This window comes from Ornithodoros turicata, chromosome 10 (assembly GCF_037126465.1).
Source record: "Ornithodoros turicata isolate Travis chromosome 10, ASM3712646v1, whole genome shotgun sequence".
NCBI lineage: Eukaryota > Metazoa > Arthropoda > Arachnida > Ixodida > Argasidae > Ornithodoros > Ornithodoros turicata.
In genome coordinates this window covers 744,677-766,604 of record NC_088210.1, presented here as the reverse complement: position 1 = coordinate 766,604, position 21,928 = coordinate 744,677, and positions in this window count along the sequence as shown.

The window sequence follows — 21,928 nt, the reverse complement described above, 5'->3', positions numbered from 1 at the left end:
TTGACCTGAATCTATCAACGATTCCTTTATCTTTCCTTCCTTTCCATCATCTTTACCAACATCAAAACGGCACGTCAAAGGTCCGCCGTTATCTTTGTTGGGAAGTTCTAGCTTAACACTTAAGGGAAGATGATCGCAGATACTCCCCAAGTTAACTAGAAGTGTTGAACTTCACAGTGCGCATGTGCCTATCTAGGCATGTGAAAGACTGTCGCCGTGACCAGGTGTACTGAAACCTGTTCCCGTCCAAGCATACCCAGCATTCCTTAGTGTACTGTTCAATTATACGTTTCAATTCCTGGGACTTCCATGTTCTCCTCCCCAACCCTCATACAACCCGGTCTACCCTGGTGAGGCAAACGTCTTCCGACGACGACGACTCGCTCGCGCTCGATGTCTCCATGACTACTGTTTCGACTTTACCTTCGCATGTATTCCGCTCCTTGGATATCGCAGGAGGTGGAGTGGCATCTTTGGAGACAGGTGATCCCGTGTCCAGAACGACATTCGACTCAAAAGAATCTGGGTGCCGCGGACTCCTTCTACTGCTACTGGTTCCAGTGCCGGCGGAGACGATGCTAGCGGCGGAAAACCCTGCAGTCCTGGACTCACCGCTTCCGAGTACGCTTTACGCTTGGTGCAGTCCGCTTACCCGTGGGCGGCACCGCAACGTCGGCATGGGGCAGTACAGCCCTCTCCAGCGTGACCAAAATCCAAGCAACGGTCACAGAATGGTGTGGTGCACGATTCCTTATAGTGACCTTCCTTCTAGCGTCTCCTGCTGACTCTCCTCATTCGTCGGTGATTATAGTCCGTTTACCCGCAGGAAGTTCGGAACTTGTTGCTTTCTAACACTTCCATCTTCACGGTTCTCTCGCCAGTCCTTACGGTAGGTCTGTCCTTATACATGACAAAGTTGACATCAAGTACTTTGCCATGCGATTGCAGTGCTCGGACGAGCTGTTCCAAGGAGACATAAGCAGGAAGGTACCGACATGTTACTACAACGAGACGTGTTCCACCGGCTTCGATGTTAACCTCCTCATTTCCGATTTTCAGATGACCCTTTTCATTGACTAAACGGCTGTATGCCGTCGACGAGACTACCACCTGGAAAACGGTGCTTCTCAGATGTTGCTTCCCACAGTAGATGTTGTCAAAACCAACTATTTCTGCTGCTGCATCGATGATGCCGTCAACGTGCCAGCAGTCACACTCACGTAGAACGCCCATTCCATGCTGGGCTCCAAAAGCGATGTCATTCTGCCCCGGGAGGCGGCAACGGCGACTCCGGGGCCTGCCTCCTGAGGTAGATAGCGCAGTGGACGGAAATATTGACCTTCATCTTCCAAATGACAAACGATTCCTTTGCAGATTCGGAGCATGATATATGCAGGTTGGCTTACTGGGCCTTCATCAGCGGTGCATAGGTGAGTGACGTTTGAGCGAGTGGCGTCGGAAGGTCACGTGGAACGTCACGTCGGATGTCCTCCCGTCAGGATGAGGAACTCACCTCTGAAAGCCCAGTGCAAAGCCAGTAAAGTAGTAAGGGAAGAAAATTAGCAGAATATCTTTGGCTACATGTTGAACATATGTATTCAATAACAATGCGGATGACCAAGACAAAAAAAGATATTTAATAAGGATAAAGATAAGGAGTGGAGGCAGTGCTCTACAGGACAATGAATAAAATGAGATCTTTGTTAGAAACTAAGAGGGGGTATTCGACGTTTCGACAGCAGCGCTGTCTTCTACAGGATCAATTCCTGTTGAAAACAGCGCTGCCTCGATTTCGCTCACGAGGAGACGTTTTATTGTTTCGTCATTCTCTTCGAGATTACAGGAAAACATAGATACACAATTTTTCAAGCCGTAGCGTTTCGACATGCGCGTGGCTATGTAGATACAAAAATCCCGCAGTAAGGCGAAAAAGGCGTCTGAATACACTTGTCGTTATACTCGTCCACTAGTAAAGTTCTTCGAAGGTTTGCTTCAACGCGGAGAAGTCCGTAGCTGCCGAAAAGCACGGCAGTCCTGTAGATGTTTTTCAGGTAGAGCACCTTGTGCCGTCCGCGCTTTCTTCCCTCTTTTGTATTGATGATTAAATAGCCGGGCTTGCGTAAAACGTAGACTTCGTTGGAAGCGCAAATGCCTCTCAGCCAGGAGAAAGCGAGCGGGTTCAGGGACATGAGTTCCACGATTTCGCTCGCGTACATGTTTTCTATATGGGAAGGTGACCGTACGGTCTTTGTCGATGCACATGAGCTGGGTACTCTCGGAAATCAAGCGGACGGTGACCGCGTGTGGAAGGATTTTAGCGAAGCGTAATTGCAGGCGAACGTTTTCTTTTCGCCAGACGTTCAAATGCAAAGGAGAAGAACACTTGTCCACGTCCAAGTTGAAGTAGAGAAGGAACCCGTTCGTTTTAAATTGGTCGTAGCTGAACTGAAATGCCCTTCACCCAGTTCTTGCAAGAAGTTCCAGTAGGGAATTTTGACGAGGTCTTAAAGTCGTACTTTGCTCGCACTTGTTGGTCGTCCAGGAAGAGCATCGAATGAGACAGGTGGTAATAACAGAATTTGTAGGAGTTCGACTGGATGTCGCTGAGAAAGTCAGACGTGGCGAGCAGGGTGATGCGTAATTGGGTGGGCACCCTTTCGGGATACACGTTTTCAACGTGAGCGTCCAAGCTGCCAGCACTCAAACTCCGCACTTTGTTTTCCAGTCCATGTACACGTAGATGGCTGGCGTGTCCTGAAACCGCCGCTCGTACTCCGAAAACAGGGAAGGTGCCAGCGTTACCTGTTTCAAGTGTAACGTAATTTTGTTGTCGTTGTGAGCCTATATGAGTTTAAATTCGTTGTTGTTTAACAGGAAAACTACGAGAATTTCGACGACCGGTATCATCAGGCACAGCTGTTGAAACAGGGCGGTATTGATCTGTTCAACAACGTAAAAGTATTTCCCACCCTTCGTCGCTTGATAACGTTGTTTGGGACCGTGTGACGAGACGTCGTCATCTCTTTTTAAATGTTCGTCGTCCTCGACAAAGAGTCCAGCCGAGTGCACGGTCTCTTACGCTAGGGGGGTTATGAAGCACGACCTCCAAAACACTCCTGTAGGCGAACAATTCGTTGGAACTGAGGAGCTTGTCGAGCTGCGCATAAACGGCGACCGTCTTAAACACGCCGCTCAACAGGTGGTTCATTGGGAAAACGTCTTTCTCGTCCATTTCTTCCCCGTCGTCGCGAACAATGCGCGCGGCCAAGCACAGGAAGCTTCCCTAGAGATCCAAATCTGCACTTTGCAAATTTTGAATAGAAAATTCGATCACTATATTATTTACCTCGTTGACCAGATAAAAGAGTTGATACGAAGTATCTTCCACTGCGTATTGAATGGAAGGGGGTTCGAATATCATCACGTCACTCGTCAGACAGACCGGCGAACGTTGCGACTGTTTTTTTGTCTTTCATTAACGTCATGATGGCTGGAGCGCACAGTGGATGTGTGACCTTCATGGCGAACCAAAGAAATCTGAAGGTGCGTCGTGCATCGGCACATTTTTTGTCTTTTGCATAGCAGATTCCCATTGTTCTTTCCAGAGCCCTCTTAGAATTCTATCACTATATTATTTACCATCTTGACCAGATAAAAGAGTTGGTACGAAGTATCTTCTGCTGCATATTGAATGGAAGGGGGTTCGAATATCATCACGTCACTCGTCAGACAGAGCGGCGAACGTTGCGACTCTTTTTTTGTCTTTCATTTACGTCATGATAGCTGGAGCGCACAGCGGATGTGTGATCTTCATGGCGAACCAAAGATATCTGCAGGTGCGTCGTGTGTCGGCACCATTCTTCTCTTTTGCATAGCAGCTTTCCATTGTTCTTTCCAGAGCGCTCTTAGAATCGAGCAAGTCTCTCCCCGTCGCTATGCCTGTCCTTTTTACTGCACGCGATATTCCTTCGCCGTCGGCCAAATTCCGCGCCAAGCGCTTCAACTTTTCCTGCCAATCGGTTTTATTTGTTGCCAGATGGGAACGATAACCTTGGATATGTTGCTCAACACACTGCGTGGTTGTTGGAAAAGGGGTCTCATGTACACGGAAAGTATTGTGGAGGGATTACGGTACATATTTGAAATGCAAAGTTAAATGGGTTCTACCTTTGGACCGCAACAGTAAACGTCTTCCCGTTTCGTCCGCGAGAGCGATCGTCACTGAGGGAATTTCGAACTGAGACAGATTAAAATACTGGATATTATCTAACATGTAGGACTTGCTTGTCTTTCTCGTAATAAAAGGGTAGTATTTTTAATATCGTTCTTTCCCGCTCCCCACGTACGTGGGTTCCACGATATCCGTGTAGCCGATTATGTTGTGAAACGTGGGTTGTAGGAGTATCTCGACGGAGCTCGTAGCACCATCCTCCCCTGTAAAAACGGCGCGGGATTGGAAGCCCAAAAGCACGGCCAAGCACTCGGAAAGTCTTAAGGTGGTGGTGCCCTTGGAAAGCTGAATTTTACGTTTCTGTTTGTTTCGGTCGAAGCTGAAGCGGGCGCGTTCGCCTACGCGCTGGTTAATCGAATCCAGGAGTGCTTGGGGTGTAGCATAATGCACTTGTAAATAATATACTTGCAAAGATCGAGGGGTTTTCGTACTGATTGTGAAAGAAAATTGGCGCGCTACGGGAAGAGATACGAATAGCGTTTCTCCATGTCCCTCGACTTAAAAAAGGTTCTGGGAATTGCAACCCTTTCGGCGTTTTCAGAGAGTAGACGTTATCAGCAACTTCTAACGAGGCGTCCAGCTTCTGTGTCTGGAAATACTTGTTGAGTGTGTTACGTAGGGACGTGGTTTCCGAAATCAAAGTGACGTCGCCAAAATTGACAGGTGCGGCGTGCTCCAATAAGGTGGATGTGGCTTTGTGCTCGCTCAATTTTTTAGTCTTCACCGCAAGACCTGCTTTGCGTGATGCTAGCAAGGCGTCAAGCGCCTGTGCGAGCTAAGAGTCCAATTACCCAGCTTCCACTTCTATGGGTAAGACGAAGTGGTATCTCGATTTATTGTACGCGAAAGACACGTTAAATTCCGAAAGAGCTTTTCCCAAATCCCTCTCGAGATCCGAGATGATGCGAAAAGTTCTCCCGGCTTTCACCATGTTGTCGAAAGTAACCTCGATTTTCGCATCTTACCTTTCATACCCGATATTTTAAAAATCGTTGCTTATGTTGAGATCCATCAGACCGACTTTCTAGCGAATCGAGAGCTGAAGCGGACTTTCGAAAGCTACCATGAATGCGTTGAGTTTATTCGAGGAAAACTTATCCATGCTGGCGTTCGACAGGAGGTGGATGTAGATGTCTCACGTTATTTCCCAATCTTGACCATGTCGCTGCTCGGAACCCAACTGTCGTGTTCTTTGTTGTAACTGTACCACCGAACCAAAGAGAAGCTCTGACCCTTCACTTGCTTCTTTCTCAACACGTTCGTTACTGGCCATCACTGGTTGGCTTCTTGGGTTTACTACCCTCGGGGTAGCAAGATGCATCAACTTCCTCACCCCGATAATCATCCAGGTGCACGACGGGAGGGGAGGTGTCTCTCACGCAGGAGATGGTGAAAATCTGAGGCGACCAACTCCCTTTCGAGCTCTTTTGAAAACCTATTCTGTGTAGTAGGACCCTCACTTTATCCCCCATTTTGAAATTCTTTTTCATGTACGACAGGCCTCCCATTCATCTTATTGAACAGCTCCAATTCGTTTTCGTGCGTGACTTCGGACGGGCTGATGCCCAATGCCCTGTGCTTGGTGGTGTTGTAGTCGCGCACGATCTTGGTAAGCACTAAAACGAAGTGGTATTTTCCGGTTACTCTAAAATAGCGGAATATTATGTCACGTAAAGTGCGTGTGAACCGTTCTGCCTGTGATGCCTTGATTACGGGAGAGTAGGTGGAATACATGTGGACCTTCTTTCGTGGCAGGTACGCCTTGACGATCTTGTTGTAGAATTCCCCCCACTCTGTCACAAAAGATGTGTGTAGGTGTGTTACCTCCCCGAAAAAGTCTTATCATGGCCCTTTTCATTTAGGCGAGGCGTTTCATCTTTAGCGGGAGAGTGTGGAGAAAGCCGGAGAGGGAATCAATCTCCACTACAGTATAGCAGGTGCCACTCTTGAACCTCTTGGATTTTGAAAAGTCGGCGAGATCCATTTGCCACGCCTCGTTGATCTTGAGGGCAATGATGCGTCTCCTATTAAACTTTCTGCTCACCTGATGGTACAGCGCGTAGGCGTCCAGCTTTCTGATAATGGCAAGAGCCTCTTTTTTCCTCATGTGACAAGCTTTTGTGTTGCGGTCCACTCCCCAAAACCACTCTCTGGTTTCTCATATCCCTCAATAAGTTGCCCACGCAATGGAGGCTTGATGCTGCGGCTGTTGTGGCTCGCAAGATTTGGGCAGAGAAATCAGGTGCAATAGTTTCAAGACTTTGGGGAACCAGCAAGGTAGTAGTATAGGGGGACCGCTATCAGAACATCCTTTTTCTAATCCAGTTCTAGGAATTTCTAATCCAACACCAGCCAGGTCTAATCCCTCTGGTTGGTGGCCCCACTTTGATTGACAGGCCCCTTTTTGGCTCGCCCATTCATGCTGATTGGTTCGAGATGACCCCACTTCGATTGACAGGCCTCTTTTTGGCTCCACCCCTTCACACTGATTGGTTCAAAATGACCCCACTTTGATTGACAGGCCCCCTTTTCGCTCCGCCCACTTCACGCAAATTAGCCCCTCCAAACCTACTGATTGCTGATTGATCCATCCACTTCGCGCTGATTGGCTCCTTCTAGGACAGCTGATCGGCCAACCCAGTGACCCTGCTACAGCTCTATCTTAGACAGACAAAAGGCATACATTGCAACGTTTAATGAGTACATCATGGCTGTCTTGGAGAGATTGATTCCTTTGATGCTGGGCATGGTTCCTCGGAAGTGACGAATCACGTAGGTGTCTCTGGGACAGTGGCTAAGAAAAGTTTCATCCTCCGTGAGTTAACACATTCCACGTGCACTGGACGCTCACGTCCAGTGGTTGAAGGCAGGTGCGTAGCGATCCAGTAGGCGTTCTTGTCCAGCTTAATGTCGGACCGCATAGGTACCACATGCCAATCTTTGATAGTCAAGATATCACCAGGGCATTCAAGCGGGTAGGTGTGCTTATCCTTCTCGAGCTTCATGCGTCTTCAGTTGCAGGCGTCCAGCGCCAGCGTGCATGAGACGAGCGAGAAGAGAACGAGGTACCATGTCCTTCCACTGGTCCAACTGACGCTACTCCTTCTCATCCTCTGCATTATCTGAGGAGAGAAAGAATGCCCAGTTAAATCACGCTATCTCCATCATGCACCAAAGCTTACCATATTCGCACCTTCCGTATGGGTAGGAGTCGACGTCATTGTAGAGGTATCGTTTGTCGTCGTACGCCATTAGACTTCTTTTCACATTTCTGATGGTGTACATGCACTGTTTCTTCCCCACTATTGACACCTGTTCGTGCGATACGCTAGTGTGCTTGAACAGGGTATCGTGGTACGTATCATGGAGGAGGTGTTTGTGCACAATGTTCTTTTTGACCCCTTTAGCTCTTGCAATTTGTTTTCCCCCAGCTAGTTTGATGGAGTACATTTTGGCTTTCAAGCATATTACTTCCTCTATGGGTATGCTACCGGTTTCACTTTTGAATGCACCAGGCCTACCACGATTCCTCTCGCTGTACAGTGGATGACCCCGATCGAAGGAAGAGAAGTCTAAATGGTCGTCGGCGATCACACGTAACTGATCTTCGTAATCCTTGCAGAATAGGCCGAGGATCAGAGAATCCGTGTCACGGAGAGAATCCGTGTCGGTGACGCATAAAATCCACAGAGCTAAAATCCTCGACCCACTCGAAATCGCCGACGGGGAGGTCCTTTGCCATAATGAATCCGTACAGATTGTTGCAATCTATGTATGATATGTACACCTCCTCTTTATCAGGATCATAGCCACTACACAGAGGGTTGTTAGCCAGCAAATGACGCCTGCTCGCCTGACAGAGCCCGCCCCTAACACCCGATTCGATGGTTCTGTACATGTCCTCGTCGATGATTAACTCCAATTTTGCCTGCGTGTAATTTAGAGCACATTGCCACGAATAGGACGCCAGAGAAACACAATGAAGCAATTCCAATCCACGCGCGTCGTAACACAGTCGTCGAAAGTGCTGCATTACATCAGCATGTAATAGGGCATCTGTTTTCAGGTACAATGCATTATAATCCCTCAGATTCGAGCATCCAAAACGTTCAAATACTTGCAGCGCATACTGGTAGTCTTCCTCGCTTATATCCTCCCCCGTGAGATCATTTCGGAATGCAGATTTTGCCAGCAGAGTCAATTCGTCGTACACCGCAAAAGAATTAACGTGGCTGTATGGGAATACACCTTTACGAAGCAGAATTTCGTAGTCGTTTCCAAATACCTGCTTCAGGCACTGGAACGCCTCTGCACCCCCCATGGATTTGACGGTTTCCACGAGCTCTCCCAGCGACGAATTTAGGAACTGCATGGTATCTCTGAATAGGAAGGTGCCAATTTCGAACGATCGAATTTTTTCCATGGAACTGGCAACGATGAAGGGAGCTCGCTTCCACCCGAGAAGGTGAAATTCCCGCAGCAGTCCGGCCAGATTGTGCACCATGATCAGTAATTTTTCTCTCGTCGTGCACGCCACGTTACAGGGGCTGCACAGCGTCGCAATGTAATTTGTGTCCCCGGCAGTACATCGCTTGGAATGGTCGTGATGACGGACACGGGGTAGATCTCGCGTGAACTCCCGTTTACAGTACGCGCAATGGGTGGCAGCTCTGTGCTCGGCCCGTTGCTCATCATTCAGCACCATTGTGGTGGGGCAGGCATTAAGGGCAACCAGCTCGTCCCGCATTTCCATCAAAGCCTTCACCCACTGCCTCGCGGAATCTTCACCGTGGTGCGTCCTGACGCGCATCACCTTCGAGTCGTGGGTGCGCACGAGCACGACACAGAAGCTAGAGGTGACGTGACGCTGCATGCCAACACCACTGGGCGTGAGTACGCTCTCCGTGTCGAACGCGACGACGTAGTTGTACTGCTGCTTGTACTGTATTTTATTAAATTCTACAAAATTTTTGCCAGGTTCGCAAAATTCCAATAATATTTCGTTCACGTCCGCGCACAGGCGATGATGTTTCGCCATGCTCTTTTCCTCGTTAAAAAAGCACGTGCAACGTTCGCATACGAAACACCTATTGTCTCTCATCAGTAATCGTTCGAGGGACTTGATTCCAAAAAAATGTTCATCTATAGCCAATAAGTGAATTTTCTTTTCACACTCGAGTTTTGGGGTCGCGACACGTGCACTCTCTGATCGACGTACTCGTACACGTAAACGGATATCTTATTTTTGTCTTCGAATTCGTGCAGATCAGAAAATGAAACGGGGAAGTGGCTTGGCCACCAGTAATCTACTGCATAATTTTCAAATTTTTTCCATGAATTCCTTTCCTGTGGGTGCAGGAGAGCGAGCGTATTGTATTTAAAACATTCGCCCTCCTTGCGTGCTGGTAAATGGATATTCGTTAACACGTTCCTGCGTTTAGCCTGACTCATGGGAAGTACCCCATTGCACCTGAATTTTTTAGTTTTCACAGCAGAAATACACATTTGAACTTTTTGGACGTCAGTGGATACAAACCCACTACCCTCGCGCTGGTAATTTTCAATGCGCCCGGTGGAGTCCTGAATCACATCCACCAAAGTATTTGCGATAGCTCCATCGCTGTGGACTTCGCGCGCCATAAAATGAGCTATGTGTGTGGTTACATCCCCTCGATTTTCTTCCATCATTAGAACGTCAGAACAAATGCAAAACCTAAAGGGTATTCTTTGCGCTCGCAAAATAGCAATTATATTGTGGAGGTGGTTCATTAAATATTGTCGCAAGTCCTCTACTCCCTGATCGTGAACAATAGCACACCAATCGATAGCACACCAATAGAACCAATCGATGCCAATAGCACAAACGCTTTGACGATACCTCGAAATGCGCTATCAGTTTGAAAGAAAGGCAGGAAGGAAATGTCCACATAGGGATGTGATCGCTCGACGTGAGCATGCAATGTGGCAGGTGAAATGTCTGGAGAAGATCGTGAATTCTCTTCCAATGGCTCATCATCTCCAATATCATGAGGATCAAAAAAGCAGAACACGCATCTAGGCACTGAAAAAAAGAAGAAACACTAAGAAAACGCGCACCACAAAGTGTGGATGAAAAATACTTACTCTTGAAGCGAGCTCCGCACACTCCCGAAGTGATGCGAAGACTCCTGCCTCTTTACACATCCTCCCCATTTATATAGCGGCGACCTCGCTGCATGCCCCAACATGCAGGGGTGCGGCGAGTCGTCATAGCCTAAAAATAACCTGCTCTGCATGTTCAAGGTCGCAGCTTGCCCTTGGCTTCACGTAATGCTCCGTCCGCCTAAACCATTGCCGCACCTGAGCGCAAAGTTCGCTCTCATCACATGTCATTCCGATATGCAAGTTGCTTTCATGAGCAGGCACACAACCATCCCTTTTTGTTCACAGTGGCTGTGGAATTTCAATAATATTACTTAAAAGAAACAAATTGCAGTGAAATGCAGATTCAATTTCTACCCTCAGCGTTACACCCTCAGATACCAGCATTTCTGCTCAAATAGCAAAATAGCTATGACTTCAAAAATTAAACACGTGCTAACAAACTACCATCAACTGCTATCAGCTAATTATTGACCAAACAATGACGTCACAAACCAGGAAAAAAGCACACACGCGCGCGCACACAGCAGCTCAGGAATGCACAAGGAGAGGTGCTTTCTTGGAATTTCTACTCCTGGCTCAGACACCAACATTTCTGCTCAAATACCCATAACTGCAAGATTAAGCACTGCTTACTTCATCGAGCACCCAACAAAATCTAGCAAACAAACAAACAAAAACGAACATACAAAAACAAACAAACAAAAACAAACAAACCCACTTTCCGTGATAGAAAACTATTCAGCTTTACCAAGTGATTTTCTTCTGCTTTAGCAGTGAAAGAAGAAAAGAGCCATGAAAAATTACACGTACTTCTGCTTGAATAGCTATAACTGCAAAAAAAAAAGAAAAGAAAAAACGAAGCACATGAAAAAATGCACTAAACGGGGAAAAGGCACTCATTTCTGCTATCGGACAATTATTGCATAATGCTACCTACACAGTCGCGTTGTCCCTGTGTAAAGAAAGCACAGGACAACGGTACACAAATCGAATTGGGAAAATCACTTCTACTCGCGCAGCGTAATAAGATATACGCCGATTTTTTTCTCTTTTTTTTTTCTTTTACGGTCGAAAATTGCAATAAGAAGCCACTGCTATGCAAGTGCAACAACCCTTATTTTTAAACCAACATTTCATGCAATACCACATAAATTTATCACTCGAGTCACACGCAAAGGCATACGCAATGTACTTACTGGTTAAGTGGGGTCACATTGCACACACACACACACACACAACACAGACACAATGAGCGACAGTGAAAAATATGAAATTACACGCACTTCTGCTCGAATAGCAAAGTGTCAAGCATGACAAAACACATTTTCTATCCCCAGAAAAAAATTATTAAACAGAATAATACAATATTCGCAAAAATTAAGCTTGTGTGGCAAACACACAACCTGAGTAACACACCCATTCACATCTGCTTTCTGAATTTGTTATACAAGCGTGAGCGATTCGATAAGAATAAAGCACGCTGCTTGGAGAAAGCATATATCATATGTAGCTCAGTCTACTCTATTGAAAATGCGATAAACCTTATTTTTCAAACAAAAAATCACAGTCGGCATAATATACGGCAATATCACTGAAGTCAAACACTTACTTGTCAAGTGGGGTCCCAGCTGCACAAACGCGCACGCACACTCACACATTTTTAGTGCCTCACAAGGAGCAAAAACCCAAAGTCTATTCACAGCCACATAAATTCATATTATTCCTCACGTCAATAATTATCCAACCATCGTCAAAACGGGGAACACGCATATGCCAATGCGAAACAATAGGCCTTCCCGCCGGATGTAATACGATATCGCCAGTCGACCGCCCCAAAGCAAAAAAGAAACACAGCATCTCAGGAATGCATGTTGCCTATACATCCAAGAACAGCGTGCAGAAATTATAATACAGAATGGGATTCATTTCTTTGTACTTTTGTTTGCTTGCATGTAAATATTTCACAAGAAATATTACAGAGTGTAAAAGGAGAACAGCATTCACTACACCCTGTAGCTCTTATCATTTTTAAACAAACCAGTTTTCATATGTTCATAACCACACTACCATTCACTAAATAGGGGAGTCACTAATGATTCAAATAAGATAAAATATCATTCCATCATCATTGATTGCAAACTTCACGCAAGAATAAGCAACTGCTGCGCGTCGTATTTTTCTTTTAAGAGACACCAAATAGACTCAATCTCGCCGTGTTAAACAGCAACGAAGGCTAGGCAATTTTGTATTTATTTTTGTCGTTTCCAGCAGCTCATTACTTTGTGTGAGTCATCAAAAATTAAAAATTTCTGATCTGCTGCTGTTAAAGTTTAAAGTGCTCTGTTTAAAAATAAGGGTTGTTGCACTTGCATAGCAGTGGCTTCTTATTTTCGACTGTAAAAAACAAAAAAGAAAAGAAAAAAATCAGCGTATATCTTATTATGCTGCGCGAGTAGAAGTGATTTTCCCAATTCGATTTGTGTACCGTTGTCCTGTGCTTTCTTTACACAGGGACAACGCGACTGTGTAGGTAGCATTATGCAATAATTGTCCGATAGCAGAAATGAGTGCCTTTTTCTCCGTTTAGTGCATTTTTTCATGTGCTTCGTTTTTTCTTTTCTTTTTTTTTTTGAGTTATAGCTATTCAAGCAGAACTACGTGTTATTTTTCATGGCTCTTTTCTTCTTTCACTGCTAAAGCAGAAGAAAATCACTTGGTGAAGCTGAATAGTGTTCTATCACGGAAAGTGGGTTTGTTTGTTTGTTTTTCTTTGTTTGTTTGTTAGATTTTGTTGGGTGCTCGATGAAGTAGGCAGTGCTTAATCTTGCAGTTATGGGTATTTGAGCAATTAATGTTGGTGTCTGAGCCAGGAGTAGAAATTCCAATAAAGCACCTCTCCTTGTGCATTCCTGAGCTGCTGTGTGCGCGCGCGTGTGTGCTTTTTTCCTGGTTTGTGACGTCATCATGGCATGTTCGGGCTTGTTTAGCAGTGTTACAATCTTACCCGCCGCTAGTATCTTGTTGTTATCTTGTGTTGGCTGCGTAGCGATGTGTGGTGACTGCGCTTATTCCTGAGGTCTTAAAGGTCAGCTATGCCGATATCTTGAACTATTGAAACGGTTGTTATATTCTGAAAGCCCACATTGAACTGTCCCGAAAATGCACCACCGTTCTCGCAGTTCGGTCTCTTATCACGTCAAAAAGACAGGTAATTCATTCCGAAACACACATGGGCGCAGCCATGTTTATGACGTAGATGCGCCCGACCGGGCACTGTGACGTGTACGCGCCTTCGTACTTCTGAGTGGATTACAGCTACGGCTTTTCGTGGCTTCATGATTCTATACTCGAAGTCTAGTTATGGCGGTCCATTGTTTACGTTGTTACTGAAGAGTTCCGTGGTGATTGTTACCTAGTTAACAGTGTGGCATGTGCAAACTCACCAGTGATGAGAGAACTAATGTTCTGAGGCTGGAACCAGTGATCTCAGTGAGGCTCAGTGTGAGATTGTGACTGCAATACGACTTTGGCATAAGTGCTTCATTATTTCTCGTCCACGTTAGCCCTTTTACTGCAGTTGCACAGCTACCGTGTAGTGGCAAAGATCGGAGGAAATTGGCTACCATTTCGATAGTGTTTTCGCTAACGAACCGACGCCTCTGTTTCCTATTTACAGAAAGAGCGTGTTTCGTGTATGAGAAGTCGCGTGAACCTATCGGACAAATTTTGCGTATGGCTGATCAGTGTTCGAGACCAACGATGACATATTATGGAGCGACGGGCGAGATAAGACAGTGTACAATTCACCCTTTCAACCATTCTGTGGGATCATATGTTTTCCAGAAGTTTTGTTTGAAGTCGTACAGTACTATGGCGTTATACAATGATGCAAGTTATGCTGCGTCGTGTAGACGTGTTCTGAAATCCATCAGAAGGTGCGCCATTTCCACCTTGTGTAAAACAGAAATATAAGCTCATGCGTTGACTACATCTTGCTGTACTCTTCCAACTCATATGTCCTCGCATGGTGCGTTACAGTAATACAGACCACATGGGGCAGATTATAGTGGTCATCAAGTGCATTAATTCTGCTCACACAAATATCTGCATATCACGTAGCTGTGCCATTGACCTCTTTCGTAGTTACATATACCCTTAGCTGTGTACACAGATGACAATAGCTGTCTTCGATTAGCGAGAAAGTGCAAGAGGCAGTATAAAAGAGTGCAAACAAAGTGCACGACAAGTGCTGCTCTTGTGCAAAGTACACTGAGCCCAATAGAAAAGAAAGGTGTAAACTTCACACAGTCTCAACAACATTTGCACTGCGTCGAGAGGGATTGTTGCCTATAAATTGACACAAGGAGTAACAAGAGGCCCATCTTAACAAAACTGATTGACAGTAAGCTCCATATCAATGATAAAATATCACCCAAAATGACAGCTAACCTATTCACATCATCTGCTCCACAATGCATGAAACGTTGCACGGACATTGGAGATGGTGCAGTTTTCATGAACTCGTTCTGCACTCCCACTGCAGTTTTCCCAATCGAATGGTAGAGCGTAGTGCAGAGGCTGCAATCTCTGCTGAATAGATCAAACCGTTCGCACTAGTACAGAAAGTGCAGCCCAATTGAAGACAGGCAATAGGAATATGCACAAAGGCAAAAGAGATGTACCAGCTTTACCACACTTCAACTGTAGAGGTTTCATTTCTTGTGAACAATGAATGAGAAGATATAGATTGTGCATTCTTTGGCAATCAGTGCAATCTGTTTATTTACATTTCACATCAACCAAGCAATGTTGGGAACTGGTACAGACACAAGTGTCAGCAAAGAAAGCATTTTACAAATACAGATGGATATTGTGTATGCTTTGGCCAGCAGTGCAGTCCGTTTGCTTATATTTCAAAGCAATGTTAGGAACCTGTGTAAATAGAAGTGTCACCAAAGAACCCTTCACAAGCCAGATTCCAATACAGCCTCGTCATGGTTGATTGTATGTTTAACCAAAGTGCAGCTCCTAACAAACAAACTTTGACAAACCGCACAGGATGAGAAGCTTTCACATATCTTAAGCACATATTTTCACATAAAACACCAACAAGAGGCTGTACCCTCAAAGTTCCGAAAGGCAAGAATATAGTAGAAAAGCCTGAATAATGGCTTGCCGCTGCGATGTGTATAGGGATACACATTTCTTGACTGGAACACGCTATCTCATTATGTTGCCTCTATGTCATCTGCAGAACAGCTTTCTGGTCGCCTCAAGTCCCAAGTGAGAATCTGTCTACACAGCACTGCCAATTAAACAAAATTTAGCTTACTTGGTCATCAGTCAGAGAAGTATTTTGTCAGTACCACACTAGCTCTTTGTGTCACTACAAGTATCATATGATAAAATGAAAGCATTCATTGCAAGGCATCTTTTATGTGATGAAGTGATGAGACTCTTTCCAAATCTAAAATGTAAGTATATGAATGGAACTATATGCCTATCATCATTGTGTGGGCTTTCAAGATCAGTGTTGCGGAAGTAGCAGAATGCTATTGCAATATCCATATACCTCAGCAGAGACAGCCTTTTTTGAAATAAACACTCCCTTAAAAAGTGTGCGTTCATTGATTTTTTAAATATTTTATTTATGCGCATACGCTACACCGCCTTACGGCATTACAGTAGCGGGGTACAATAACCAACAAATCAAGAAAGTAACAATATTGACATCGGTAAGCAAAAACACCTGTACAACACTATGCGAACACAGCGAACCGACCTCTCCGGTCAGCACTCAAGACGATTCCACTCGCCTATCGTTTTCGGGAAAAACGAGTAAAGGAAAACATGTGTTCTGCACCTATATGGCTGGATTTTCTTGTAATGATGGGATCTTGGAGAAATATACAGAGGGGGTTTCAGATATCTTTCCTTCCTTATGCCCGTCTTATCATTTACGATATTTCCTAAAAATTCCAATCTAAGTTTCCTTCTTCGGTTTGCTAAGTCCCATACAAATCCCATACAAATCCCTTGACACTCTACACTTGCACTAACAATAGATCCCATACAACTAAACACCAGGCGAGCCACAATATTTTGAACCCTCTCAAGTCTTTGAATTAGTAACATTTCGTGCGGGTCCCAAACCGTACACCCATATTCCAAGATTGGCCGGATCATAGTAATATATGCATCACTTGTAGCTTTTAAACCAGCCTGTCTAATGTTGCGAAAAATAAAATGGAGCGTTCTGATTGCTTTCGCAGAAACGTAATTTACGTGGTGGGCCCATCTAAGATCGCTGCTAAAGAAAACACCAAGATATTTGTACTCCGAAACTGTATCCAAATATAAAGAATGAAGCTTATAAGAAAACTTGATTACACTAGATTTTCTTGTAACATGCATTACCTTACATTTGCTAGTATTTCAGCTCATGCCCCATTTGTCACACCAAGAAACGATTCGACTTACATCTGCCTGGAGAAGTTGGGCATCTGAAAGATTTAAAATGTCTTTACATCAAACGCAATCGTCTGCGAACAGCCTAGTTTTGGAGTTGATTGACTGTGTTATGTCATTAATAAAAATAAGAAATAAGAGAGGTCCCAAAACTGATCCCTGTGGGACACCAGACCGCACGCAACTTGCCGAGGATGCTTTACCTTCGACTACTACACGTTGAACCCTGTTACTTAGGTAATCGGCAAGCCACTGTAAAACATCCCTATCTATGCCAAGGAAGAAAAGTTTGTGTAAAACATAGGCGTGTAGAACCATATCAAATGCCTTCCGAAAATCTACAAAACAACGTCTGTTTGTACACCCTTATCGAAAGAGGAGACGAGATCATGATGGAATTCAGTAAGTTGAGTGGTACATGAATAAGTCTGATGAAAACCATGCTGTACTTCAGAAAAATAATTATTGTCACTCAAATGCTCGAAAATACCTGACTAAATTATGTGCTCTAATATCTTAGATGAATGAAGATTTGTATGTACCCCTTATGTAATGCCCTTTTCGTGATGTAGTTATCAGGAAAAAAACCTAAACAATTAAGCAGCTACACAATTCCACTACAGAAATACACATAAGTATATGGAGGATCACAGTAGACACTGTATTTGAATGTACAAATATATTGCTTACAGAGGAAAGATCGACTTGAAGCCGCTTTGTTCTACTTTGTGTGGAAAGATATGAAATAAGTGTCAACAAAATATCTTAAACCAGATGTTTACACTGCCAGCACAGTTGGATAGAAGTGGTAAAACTTATAGCGTCCTTAGGCCCTGTTTGACCAACCCTGATTAAGATTTGAACCGATATCAGTGGTCCCTCAACTTGAATTTAACCTCTAAGTCTCCTTCACCAAGGGATATTATTGTCACGGAAACATCTGTCATGTCAAGTTTTAGTGTCTCTTGATCTCAGTTCAGAGCTAACCATTTTTGGTTGAACAGTGCCGTAGTCTCCTGGCGCACAGGCCAGAAGAGTAGAGCTGCTAGAAGGTCAGGGATTATGTGGGGAGGTAATCATTACAGAATCTATCTTGATGCAGCCACATGCTTGTGGGTGACTGAATGACTGGCAGTATAACTTCAAGGTTAATAATTTCCAGGAAATCAGTGGAACATCAGGAGTCTCAGTTTCAGATTGCAATGTGTGATGCACAAAATTATCTCGTCAACCCCAAAAAATGATGATAATACAACTGGCTGCAAGAAATGGGCGGAGAGCAGCACTTTCATGAAGGTAGACTGATGATCACATTTTGTCAACAGACAAAGTGTTGCATTAAGTGCTACATGAAAAAGACAGGCTCATACTTACAGGAGAAGCACTGTGTTACACTGACCACCCAAATGATAAAATGCAAATTGTTGACATGCATAGTTGCATAATAGACATGTTATCCCATACAGGCTAGCTTACATTCAAACACAAAACAGTTCAATTAATATGTGGGTGCAAGTGCTTAATAAACCAGGATATTCCACTAGTTATTCAAAGTTCGTGTCCGATGGGAGACCGGACGACCAGGCTTGCACAAGACACAATCTCTTGCTTTGCTTCACTACAACACCAGCACTACAACCACCATGCACCAGCACTTCAACCAGCACTACAACACTTTCACCAGCACTACAACACTTTCACACATCCCCATGTAGCTGTAACTTTACTGTAACCTCAGATGCTCCTTGTCCCTCGCCTACCACAATTCTGCCACCTTGAAAAAGCAACTCTGATTTGGCCTTCTGTAGACCACATGAAAGCAACCATAGTTTCATGGAATTGCTCCTTTCAAAAATGTGATATTCAGTTTACAAAAAATTCCAGTAAGTGTAGCAGACTTCAACAATAGTGAGAGAGAGAAATATGAGAAGGAACACCAGACAGTGCGCTATGTTCCCATAATCTCACAGATGAAAACTAACTAAAATGAACAATTTCGAACTGGTGTGACCTGGGTGGACACAATAGGTTAAAGCGAGCTGAGAAATGAAATACATGGTTAAGTGCACCCAACTGACATAAACATTTGTCTTGCAATGACAGCCTTCCTTCCTGCTTTCATGCACTGCCAATCATCCTGCATTGATGAAGTACAAAGCTACTACTTCAAATTGGAGTGGTGTTGCAAACTCCTTTTACAGAACATGAAGAGTGCTACACAATGAAAAGGAAAGGACAATGAAAATAATTTGTGGCTTTATGTATTGAAACAACTACGACCGTGGGTGATGGTTTGGGGTTTGATCTTGCACCCCTCATCATTCCTCAACTTTGCTAAATTCTCAGCATGCATCAATGCATATTTACCAGCTGTCAGAAAAGGAGTGCATAGAAACTTTCTGTATATGCCAGAAAGATGCCAGCCAACTGGACTGGAGACTACATACATTACACGTTAATCAGCATGATCAGCCCAGATCATGCTGATTAATGCTCTTGGTACCTTCCCTTGTGTGCACGCACAGCCTCTTCTAGTTGAGGCTTTGGTCCTGCCCTACTGGCTAGTGTCTTGTGCACTTGAGTGCGCTTTGCATTGGATGCAGCAATGGTGTAGGAAGGCCACCGCGAACACAGTTCAAGTACACAGTCTGTCAACTTCCTGACATACTCTGAAATTGAAAGTAAAGTATGCAGTTATGATGTGACATCAGTGGTGCATAGCCAGATCGCCGAGGTAGGGGAGGTGTGATCTGAAAACTAGCCGCTCCGCCTGCTAATCAGGAGTGCGCCAGCACACATATACGTGTGCAAATAGTGAGATGAGAGATGCGAATATACAGGGTGTTCAAAATTAAGCTTTACCTAGCACTTTATAAATAGGCGAATAAAAAGAAAACTGGTGCTATTTTTCTGTTCCTTGAGTAAGAAACAGGTGCTACATAATTAGCAGCACCTGTTTCTTACACAAGTAGCGTAAAGTTATCATCCAGTTTCCCGTCATCGCTGTGTTTGCGTAGCGCTCGTGAAAGCTTAATTTTGAACACCCTGTAGAATATGAACGTTCAAGATGTGATTATGTATTGGCTATCATGACTAATGACTGGTGAGTCCACTACATGAGAATGGAATAGGTTGAAAAATGTGTGACACGCACATATACCTGAATATATACTCACCGAATGTGGGCTTAGTTTTTACTGCAGCGACTGCCCAAGACTTTCGAGCCTTTGAAAACTTCAGCACGTACTCTGCGGTTTCTCTGCCAGCATTACTGTTGAAATGAAGTGCTGCTATCAGGGTTCTAGAGCAAGCAAAACAAATGTCACAGTTATTTTCCAATGTGTGCTGTTATTCCCAGATATGGTAGAAAAATTGGTTGTTACAGAGCAATTTGGGCACAACCACCTCGAATACTGCAAGTTCAACATGTGTAAAGTCATAGCACGTATGCAATAGCTGCTATTTGTAAGAAACCGAGAAATTGTGATGTGCGGGCAGTGCTGCAGCCTGGGGGGTGTGGATCTAGAGGGGGTGTCAGGATGTCCGTACTCCTTCCTCAGTTTCTGTCTTCACATAGTGTTTAGTTGACCTAGATCTGTATTTACCATGCTGGCCAAGGTTGGAACCCCATCTCAGAAAAATTGTGGATCTGCCCCTGGAGGGGGGGGGGGGGCGAATAAACCTTCTTCGGTTGTGCATTTGGGAGAGGGAAACTACTTGTCCATTTGCTGTTGGTGTATCCACGCCCAGGGTTTTTTTTATCCCGTCGTAATGGTGACATTACCGCTTTTTCATGACGCGCCGCCACCTCACGATGGACATTTAGTATACGTGCTTTTTTTGTTAACAATCTGAATTAGTCATTCTAACAGACGTGCACAAGCAACGTATGATAATGTTAGGGAACATAACTTAGAAATGAGCGCGTGCAACCTTTCACTGCGCGCGCGCACTCCCTCGGATCTCGCACATGGGACATTCCAGTCGCCGCGCGCTAGTGAGACGTTTCGAAAGTAGCAATGTCAAACCGCGCCATGGAAAGAGTCATGAGCTTCGAAAGGACGGGTACAAACGTATCGTCGAGTGACGAAGCGACAAGTGACGCGACGTCTGTTTACGATGATTTCCAAAGTGACTGGTTTTTGGAAGACGAATTTGATGATGGTCCCTTCAGTATGGATCCCCGCCCTATCGCAAGCGCAGAACGGCAGCATCCAAGTGCGTCACCCGAAACCGGCCCGCTTCCCTTGGACGACGAGCTACGCAATAATTTTCGGTATGCGTAACTATATATAGGAACTACGTCGTTACGCATCGGTAACAGACACTACTTCACTGCCTTATTTTAATAGGTGTGACTGCTGTTGCTGCAACCCGGAAAATTCGGACGAGTATACTTGCTGCAGCGAAGTGGACAAGATACAAGGGATGTGCACCAGCGCTGGTGTCACTTGCATTTCTTTGCATCCTCTATTTCACCCATTATGCCTAAACCAAGAATTGTTACAAGTTCACATGCGGCGCGTGATATATTACACACCTTCATATATGGAACAGTGTCCTGATAACAACAGGTAATGTTTAAAAAGTAAGCTTTTCAAAGCATTGTGCTATGTAGCTTTATGTCTTGGGGCATTATCAGAAGGCAGTTTCTGGAATGATCACGGAATAGTTGCAGCTTGTCACAAAAGATGCATCAACAAGCCATGTATTTTATGAAGTTGATAAAAGCTACGTCAATAGAGGATACATACAAAGCTCAATTATGTTTAGAAGTTGGATTATTCAATATGATCTTGGCTATTTGGATAAACAGTGCAGCCTCACTTGCTCCTCATCGTGAACACTTTTGTAAAGGGTAAGCAAGGTGCGCCTGGATAGCAAGAGCTTATAGAGCCTTCTTACATATTCCATTAGTTTCTTTATCATCTTTATATCTCAAATGTTGTTCCTCATTACAGCATGACAGTCGTGCATATAGAAACTATTACTGAATATCTGCAAACCTGTAGCCACACTAATGGAAATGTTATCTATAGCAAGCTGCGGTTCACTGCATACTCAAACTTTACGTTCTGGGTGTGG